Source organism: Salvelinus sp. IW2-2015, linkage group LG35 (assembly GCF_002910315.2).
Source record: "Salvelinus sp. IW2-2015 linkage group LG35, ASM291031v2, whole genome shotgun sequence".
In the NCBI taxonomy this organism is placed as follows: domain Eukaryota; kingdom Metazoa; phylum Chordata; class Actinopteri; order Salmoniformes; family Salmonidae; genus Salvelinus; species Salvelinus sp. IW2-2015.
The window spans coordinates 11,578,192-11,587,306 of NC_036874.1; the positions used below are offsets into that span (position 1 = coordinate 11,578,192).

At 45.0% G+C, this 9,115-nt stretch overlaps 1 pseudogene; it reads right to left on the bottom strand.

The window, feature by feature from the left end:
- Positions 1-1,401: 1,401 nt before the first annotated feature.
- LOC111958685 (D(2) dopamine receptor A-like) lies at positions 1,402-8,530 on the bottom strand (annotated as a pseudogene).
- Between the last annotated feature and the right edge of the window lie 585 nt (positions 8,531-9,115).

Here is a 9,115-nt window from a genome sequence, read left to right on the forward strand (position 1 = left end):
ATTWGAAGCTTGCTGGGAAATCAAATACCACCCCGTGTAGATTAGGCAAGGACATTTTGTTTCCAAAAAAAGTATAGTTACTAAATTGATTTTACCTGAATGTAAGCCATAGAGAGCTGTGTGTCTCTACTTCATCAGGGATTTTTCAACTTAATCTATTATTCCTTCACTCAAAGTTGGAATTCCAAAGTCACAAGAACAACATCCTTGAAATAGTGGCAACAATTCTGTCAAATGCATTGTCTATCCCAGGCGTGGTCTTTTTCAGTTCATTTTCGCCAGACCGCTCCTCTGTCGTCTCTTCTTCTACCTGCACTAATCCTTCCATACCCAACCTAGTTCCTTTCCTAATCGTTTCATTATCTCACCCCCCCATCATCCCTCTTCTTCTGCTCTCATGAGTACCACCATTTTACCTCTCCTTAATCTTTCTCTCCTCCTCTGAAGGGGGGGTACTGTAGGTAGGTGCGAGCAGGACAGGACAAGGTAACAGATATGTACACTCTTGTCATCAGGAATCATGAAATATGCATGTGAATAATTGTGAGCCAGGGTCAGAGTTTAAMAACAGAGGGTAATGTATACTGTACCGCCGAGTCATTCACTCGCAGGTACTCAGTTACACAGACACAGTATACTGAATGAAATCAAACATACTTAAGTTTTAAATATACAATGAATCCATTCTTATTTGAAGGGCTTCTCATTTTAAATAATCTCCTAGGTTGGTTTGCATACAGTATGRCAMAAACACAGACAAACGGTCCCATACAAACCATGTCTATGTTCATCGATGGGACAGGAGTTGTCAATGGGAGGCACACACAAACGCACAGTCATAGTGACCTAACCATGACTTACACTGACCCACTATCTTTGTGTGTGTGTGTCCTGTTTCACATCAGCAGCATTTGTTTGGCCTCTCACGTTACTGTAGCAGACAGGTGTTGGCAGACAAGCATGGGGAGCATCCACACTGCTTCACCACCAGAGGGGTTAAAGAAGCGATGAGAGAAGAGCCAAAGATAAATGTAGAGAGCAAATGTATTTAAACAGTTTGGAAAACAAGTTAGTCAATTAATCMATTTCTGTCTATTGTTTGACCAGTACAGTAATGCAGGGTTGGGGTCCATTTGAATTGAAGTCAGTCAATTAAGGAAGTGATTTGAATTTAAAATCCAAAAACGGATTAAGTTGTCAATGAAAACACAACTTTTTTCTGCCTTATTAATCAATTGGAAAATATCTTTACTTCCAGAATTGACTGACTCCAATTCGAATTRACCCCAACCCTGCAGTACAGAAAACTTGAAATAGACGARCAACAATATGAGTAGAACATAATTTATTACGTGTATCTGTACAATAACAGTAATACAGATATTTACAGCAGAGCTCACATTAACTCTAAACAACAATATATACATATACTTCATGAACAAACCTTGATGAGTCACTCATCATATTGCATCATATCACACCTTCACCAACATGTTCTTAATATAATACATCTCTTACAGGCTTGTTTACACTGGGACGACACAACAAGACTGCTATTGGAGAACAATTGTGCAGATTGATTGTGTATCTCCTTAAAAAGATTACCTCTGTCCTTTTTTTACTCCGTTAATTAAATTGCAATGTCTGCAGTCGCTTTGACAGTATACTTTAGAGGGGTATTCTGCCACTGTTTGTGCCCTACCCCATCTCTTCCCATAGAACCTTCAGAATATCACTCTCTTCCTGCCATGTTTTAGATTTACAGAAGTGTACATAATCTCTTTATAATTCCCAAGTCTGTTTTGATTTGGTATATCTGTCTTGTTTCACTTGCTCTTCTGTTTGACCTCTCAGATTATTTTTTTTTAAAGTTCTGTCGCCTCACTCTCTGTACCCCTCTTCCCCTCCATCTCTCCTTCCATTCCCTCCTTGCCTTTGTTTTCACCCCTCTCTTTCCCTTCTTTAGTTTTATTTCTAGTCTCTGACCTTTTTTGCCTCTCTCCACTACTCAAACACTTTTCACACTTGTCCTTTCTCCCCCCTCCCCCCCCCTTCTTCCCTGTACTCAGCAATTTAGGATCTTGATGAAGGCCTTGCGGAACTCGATGTTGAAGGTGGTGTAGATGACGGGGTTGACGGCACTGTTGAGGTAGCCCAGCCAGGTGACAGCACTGTACAGGGAGGGGGAGATACAGCAGCTGCCACAGTGGGCCTTCAGCACGTGGGTCAGGAAGAAGGGTAGCCAGCAGATGATGAACACACCTGATGGAGGAAGGAGGAGAATGAAAGGGTGTGAGCAAGCCTCAATTCACTCTCTGCCCCTTCCCTTCAGATCATCAAACATTGAAGGGCCAAGGGGAAGGGGTAAGGAGTGAATTGGGACTGGCTGAAGCACTCTCTATTCAGCCACCCTCATTGTCTCCTCCTGTTTCTCTCACCTAGCACGATAGCCAGCATCTGGGTCGCCTTCCTCTCCTTCTGCTGCGACAGAGTCCCTTTCACCCTCTCTTTCGCCATCGCTCCCTTCTCCCTGTCTGTATTGCGCTCCCTCCATCGCTCGCGGCCACTCATGCCGTCCTCGAAGGTGGCACCGCGGGGTACGAGGGTGGAGCGTGCTGCCACCGACGGTGACGGGAACGGCGCGGGTACCACCGAGATAGAAAGGGAGATCTTGGTGGCTCGTCCGGAGGGGTGAGGGGGGGGAGGAGGGTGAGACGGGGGGAGGCTTTGGTCTAACTGGGACAGGAAACCACGCCCCACCAGCTCCTCCTCCAGGGGGTGCACCACCGCCTCCTTCACTAACATCTAATAGGGCGAGAGGCAGGGAGAGGAGGAGGGAGGGAGGGAAAGAAATAAGAGACAGAGAAACAGCAAGCGATGTAGAGATATGTACTGTAGGCTCATATTGTAGGAGATTTCGTAATCCAATTTCATGGTCACAGTGGTCCCCTGTACAGTGGCTCACAGTGTTCCAGTGACTTACCACTTTCTTGCGTTGGGGGGCGGTGGTGGGGGGCCTCGTGATCAGAGTGCACAACTTCACATCCTCAGGGAGGGTACACTTATTCTGAGAGGATGAAGGGAGAGAAAAGAATGAGAGATAGAAAGTTTATTTTTATTTTTAAATCAAACCTTTTTAACTTCCTCATCCTGCCTCTGATTTATTGGCTGGCTGTTTTATGGGGTTAATTGACTGGCTGATTAGTTGACTGATAGATTGATTGACTAATCATGAACCTTCCTGTGCCTGTGGCCCTCCCCCGTCTTGCCTCCTCCCTGTGGGTACAGGCCGTGTCTGCGGGGCACGGTGCGCCGGCCCCGCCTCCGCAGCACCACACAGATCTGGGCGTACACCAGCAGGGTCACGATGAAAGGAACGTAGAAGGAGGCCACGGATGAGTAGACCACAAAGGACGGATCAGCGAAKGCACACTTGGTCTCCTCCCGACTGGCTGATGGAGTGAAGGGGATGAGAAGAGGTGGATAGAAACACAGAGATGTTGTTTGGGAACAGGTGGGAGGAGGTGAATGGTAAAGCAAGAGAGAAGTTTTCCTCTACAGTTCTGGTCACATAGCCAAAGATGTCAGTCAACCCTAGCTGTTAAATATGTCAAAGTCCCCTCCGTAATGGTGTGGCAACTAAGTAAATGCCTGGTTTAGCTCCAGAGAAGACAGGTACATAGGCATCCGGCATTGGCCGTTTCTCTCCATATTCAGGCTGGATGCATGAAAGGCATATCAAATCTGCTTCTTATAAGGCCAGGCCACAGCCTATCGCACAACACACTACAGTCTAGTTGAACCCTTTCAACAGTATACAGCTGCTAGCAAATTACTATATGCTGTACACTTTAAGAAGGTACCTTAAATACTGCCTTTCTGTTGAATTGGATGTGTAGGTGGTAGGTCCAATCCAATAAACGCAAGCTTCCCCATATACAGTATAACCATAGCCTTTCTATAGGACACGTGGTGACCCTGAACGCCAATCATCTCGTATTCCCAGCGGTGTGTTCAAAGGTGTGTTCAAGGGGCTCTCGAAGGTTACTGAATGTTAACAGGCAGATTAGAGGGGCTCTCGAAGGTTACTGAATGTTAACAGGCAGATTAGAGGGGCTCTCGAAGGTTACTGATTGTTAACAGGTAGAGTAAAGGTGCTGCGTGGTCAATCTGATATCTGCAGTGGCCATAGAGCATTTACTGTTTAAAAAAAWATATATATATATATTTCACCTTTATTTAACCAGGTAGGCCAGTTGAGAACAAGTTCTCATTTACAACTGCGACCTGGCCAAGATAAAGCAAAGCAGTGCGACAAAAACAACACAGAGTTACACATAAACAAACGTACAGTCAATAACACAATAGAAAAATCGATGTACAGTGTGTGCAAATGTGGAAGAGTAGGGAGGTAAAGGCAATAAATAGGCCATAGACGCGAAATAATTACAAATTAGCATTAACACTGGAGTGATAGATGTGCAGATGATGATGTGCAAGTAGAGATACTGGGGTGCAAAAGAGCAAGAGGATAAGTAACAATATGGGGATGAGGTAGTGTGATATGTGATATGACGTCTGCAGAAGTCTGGGCATTTATACTTCTTGTGCTTTGCGGCGCAGCACAGAGCTGTTGTCAAGGAAGTGAGTTTGTGTTTATACAGGACCTCCCGCCCTCACMTACCGTCAACCAATCATGTCAATGCGGAGCGATACGGAGCCCTCCGCATTGTTACAATATTTGAGAGGCACACAGCCATGGGGATTTGGCCTCTGCATGCCTCCATACGAAGCCCCCGACCACATTTTCTGATCAAGTATATATTGGCTTTTAGTGTTGGCCACTCCAGCTCGAGTGGTTGTTGCATCAAGCTGTGCAGTATTTGCATACGAAAGCAGTACTCTCTTCAGCCCCGTCCTCRGGGTAGGAGCTTATGTTCCAAACCTCAGTTCGCTTCTTTTTGCACGAGCTACCGCTCCGACGAGACAGTGCAATAATTGTTTWAAAAAAACATTTTAAAAAAMCATCTTGAGCAAAACGTGATGATGTGCACGTTATCCGACTTAAAAYGTCAGCCGCATCACCGATAAACATTCTGTATTGTGGATGTGGACTGACAGGCCAATCAATGAGCCCCTCTTTCATTGAAACTTGTTGACTGATTAAAGCATACAGAGCTGAATGCTGTTAGTAAGCAGTAGCGTGTCTATGTGTGCATGTGCGTGTGGTGTTAGTGATTGCAGTTACTGCATAGCTGGGCGTCATGATTAAACAGATGTAGGCCTATCTAACTGATTATTCATTCGGTCTCTCACCAACTGGTGATACCCAGATATCCAGTAGGGCTGCAATCTTCTTCCAGGCTGACTACAGATGGACTGGAAGATCGCAATAGTTATTTTACATAGCTAATAACAAAAGGGGTGTGGGTTTCTGCACGCGTGGCTTCCCGGGCCATGTTTATGTCTCTCCTAGACTTAGATGAGTAAATGAGACTAGAGCACTTGTGATTGAATAGATTCATCGGAGTGGCTGCTGTTCCGGATTCTCTGGAACCCGACTTGCTGTTGCTAAAAATACATRGATTTCTGTGCATGCGGGATCCACTAGCCTACATCCGTTCAGCTGATGCTCAGTCACTCCGTGACTCCGCTGCCGCTTGTACACAAAACAGTTCAAACAAAGGTAGTTCTTTGTCTGTTGTAACCATAGGCTATAGCAAACAAGCACGACACCAGGCGGTTGTCTATCGATTTAATGTTCTTCAACATCATTGGAAACATTGGCTAAACAGAAGGCAGATTGCTGGCTATATGGCAGCATAACTATAAAGATTACACCATCACACAAAACGCTAATTGTTTTGCCCCAATGCAATGTGTAGACTGCGTCTTGCTTCTACGGCAATATCCGTTACAACAGACAGAGAAGGTTTCTGCATCTATATATATTTTTTGGGAACATTCGTTCAAATTGCAGCTGTTCAGAAATATGAGGCAGAAACGGGCTACTGCATCATACCGATCAAATTGGCTGAGGGTGAGTAAAGAGAGAAATGTGAATGTGTGTAAAAAAAAAAAGAAACACATGCGCAGAACCTGATTCGGATCCTTAGATTTTAGAATGAAGTTTCCAGAAGGGCGGGACGGTGGAAAATTGCTTTCTTTGTAGCCTCGGCCTAGTCATTGACCATGTTGACATGCACACAGAATAACGGATAGTAGCTCATATCTCGCTTAAGGTCTTATCCGGGATAAGCTGTTGACATGCACCTTTGATATCCTGCTCATGAGGATCCATGAATAAACAGAATATTCCTCATTTAAATATATGGGTTAAATGGATAGTAACTGAAATATAAACTCTGACTGTAGGCCTATAACCTCTCACCTGTAGCGTAATACAATATTAACTCCTGCAGAAATATGCATTTCAAGCAGTGAAATTAAACAACAAATTAAAAAAATTGTAGGGGAACAGGGGTGGAGAAATATTTATTTCTTTCAACATCTCTTGAGAAAATGTGAAAGCGTGTGTAATGTGTTATCTTAGACAAGCATACAGTATGCACCCAAGAAAAACTGAAGTCTTATCAGAAACTTGTTTCGTCTTTTTCTCAGCTTTTCATTTCCTTTGAAACTGATGACATTCGGACATAAAGGACCAATCTTTCCACTGTTTTGGAGTTTATTTAGTGTTTTCTCCGGGGGGGGGGGGGGCTGAGAGACGATACATATACAGAGACAGACAGACCTGTGTTGTTGAGTCCAAACAGCAGAGGGCTGGAGATGGCGAAGGAGAGGAACACACAACAGCAATCATCAGAGCCACCTGCCTCCTGGAGCTGTATCTGGTGTTATACAGCATGGGCATCGCCACCGCCATGTACCTGCACACACACACATGCAGTATTTAGAGCTAACGCCTACACACACGCACGTGCACACAAAGAATCCCGCACGCACACAAACACCTTGCCCACCACCGCCCACACACAGTTCCGTTGCATTGTCAGTCTCATTCACCAGTCAAACACAAACAAAAGCTGTCCAAGTCAGTTTCACAGTGCAGCAGCGTGACAAACCACTCTAAGAGCCCTCCATAGAAAGCCTGGTGTGAGGAGAGGAGACTGTCATCCCTCCAAAGGGCTGGTAGTCAGGGACAGATACGAAAGAAGAACAGTACCCACACTAAGCCCTGAGACATGGCTTCACATTCAGAGCGAATCAATCTACAAAGGGACAAACTAGGCTACAACTATTGAGGCTGCTGTAATTGTCCATTTCTTTCACTGGTTTTAAAAGGGGAAGGATTTGGTTGGACAAAATAAGCTCATGTTAAGAAGAAGATAATGATACTTGCGAAGTGAGGAGGTTACCCAAAAAGACAGGAAATGTTTTTCTGATGGGAAATTGTTTTCTTTATGGGAAAAACAACAATAACAAACCATAAAAAAATTAATTTCCCATCAGGAGACATTACCATCACCTTAAAATACGTTTTTGCTGCACGGGCACAATGAAATCAATCCAGATTTTGAAGACAGTGTGAGAAGAGAGTGATGGGAGGAGAATGAGCGAGACAGACAGACAGACATTGTAGATAGAGCGATAGATACTGGAGAGAGAGAGTGAGAGATATACTGTAGTAAGATAGATACTCTAGATAAATACTGTAGTTAGATATAGAGAGAGTGTGAGTACCTGTCGATGCTGATGGCACAGAGGTTGAGGATGCTGGCAGTACACATCATGACGTCCAGGGTCAGGAGGATGTCACAGTGGATGAGACTGAAGCGCCACTCCCCTACCACCTAGGAAAGGGACACATACAGTATGAACAATAACACACGTGAGTGATTATTACATGTGCTCCGGAACAGCAGGGGTTTGTAATTCATGGCCCTGATCAAAATGAGTGCCCTACATAGGGTACCATTTGAGACGCAGCCATGCTGATGCATTATTGACTGCTACCTTGACATTATCGGAGGGCTTTTGAAACACCTACGAATGAACTAGTGTAGAGAGCCTAGGAGGTGAAGACGGGGAACGAGACAGAAAAACACTGGCTGCCAGATGGATAGAAACACGCACGCACGCACGAACCCACACACACACACACACCCACCTCCAGGTAGACGCCCCAGGGCATGACCAGGGTGGCCAGCAGCAGGTCGGACACGGCCAGGGAGACAATGAGGTAGTTGGTGGTAGTCTGGAGGGAGCGCTCGCGCGACACCGCCACACAAACTAGCACGTTGCCGAACACCACACAGAAGATGAGCAGCACCAGCAGCACAGCGTAGAAGTTATAGGGAGGGGAGGAGGGCAACGGAGAGCTGGAGCAGTTGGACGGAGAGAAGGAGGAGGTGGAGAGGGAGAAGGAAGAGAAAGGGTTGGAGGTGAGGGAGATGGAGAGGGACAGTGTGGCAGAGGAGAGGGAGGGGGGGTATGATGGAGAGAGGGAGGAGAAGCCTGACTCATCTGTCTCATTGGGGAAAGTAGTCATCATGCTCCTCTGGACAGAGAGAGTCTGGAACAGTCTGAAAAAGTAACAAGAGAGACTAATAACATCAAGAGTTATAACTCATAATTAGACACACAAAGCTCTACAACTCTGTACCTTGTATATACAACACATACAGTAGATATATGTACAATTCAACTCTCTCAGCTCAATGCAGATTGGAGTTGTACATCCTGTTCTGCCTCGAGGGCAGATAGGGATGTGATAAGTTGGTGCGGTGCTGATGGCTCTATAGATTGGAGCATGGCGCTTTCAATATCAGTTGTGGTTTTGATTCCCATATGGGCCACACATATCAAATGTCTTTGTTGTTACTTCGCATCAGTCGCTTTGGATAAAAGCATCTACTAGATGCCCATATTTTTCTACTTTAAGTGAATTACAGTGGTATTCTTCATTCGATTGGCAGTTTTATTCCACCTTTAGCCTATTTCTCGAACACAGCACTTTTACCTTCCAATGTTTCAGACAGATTGGCTTTGAGATACATAATTAAAAGGGAGAGATCTAAAGCTCCCTCCCTGACCCTCTACATTACCCAACATACCTACACCAGCCTACATATAGTGCATTCGGAAAGTATTC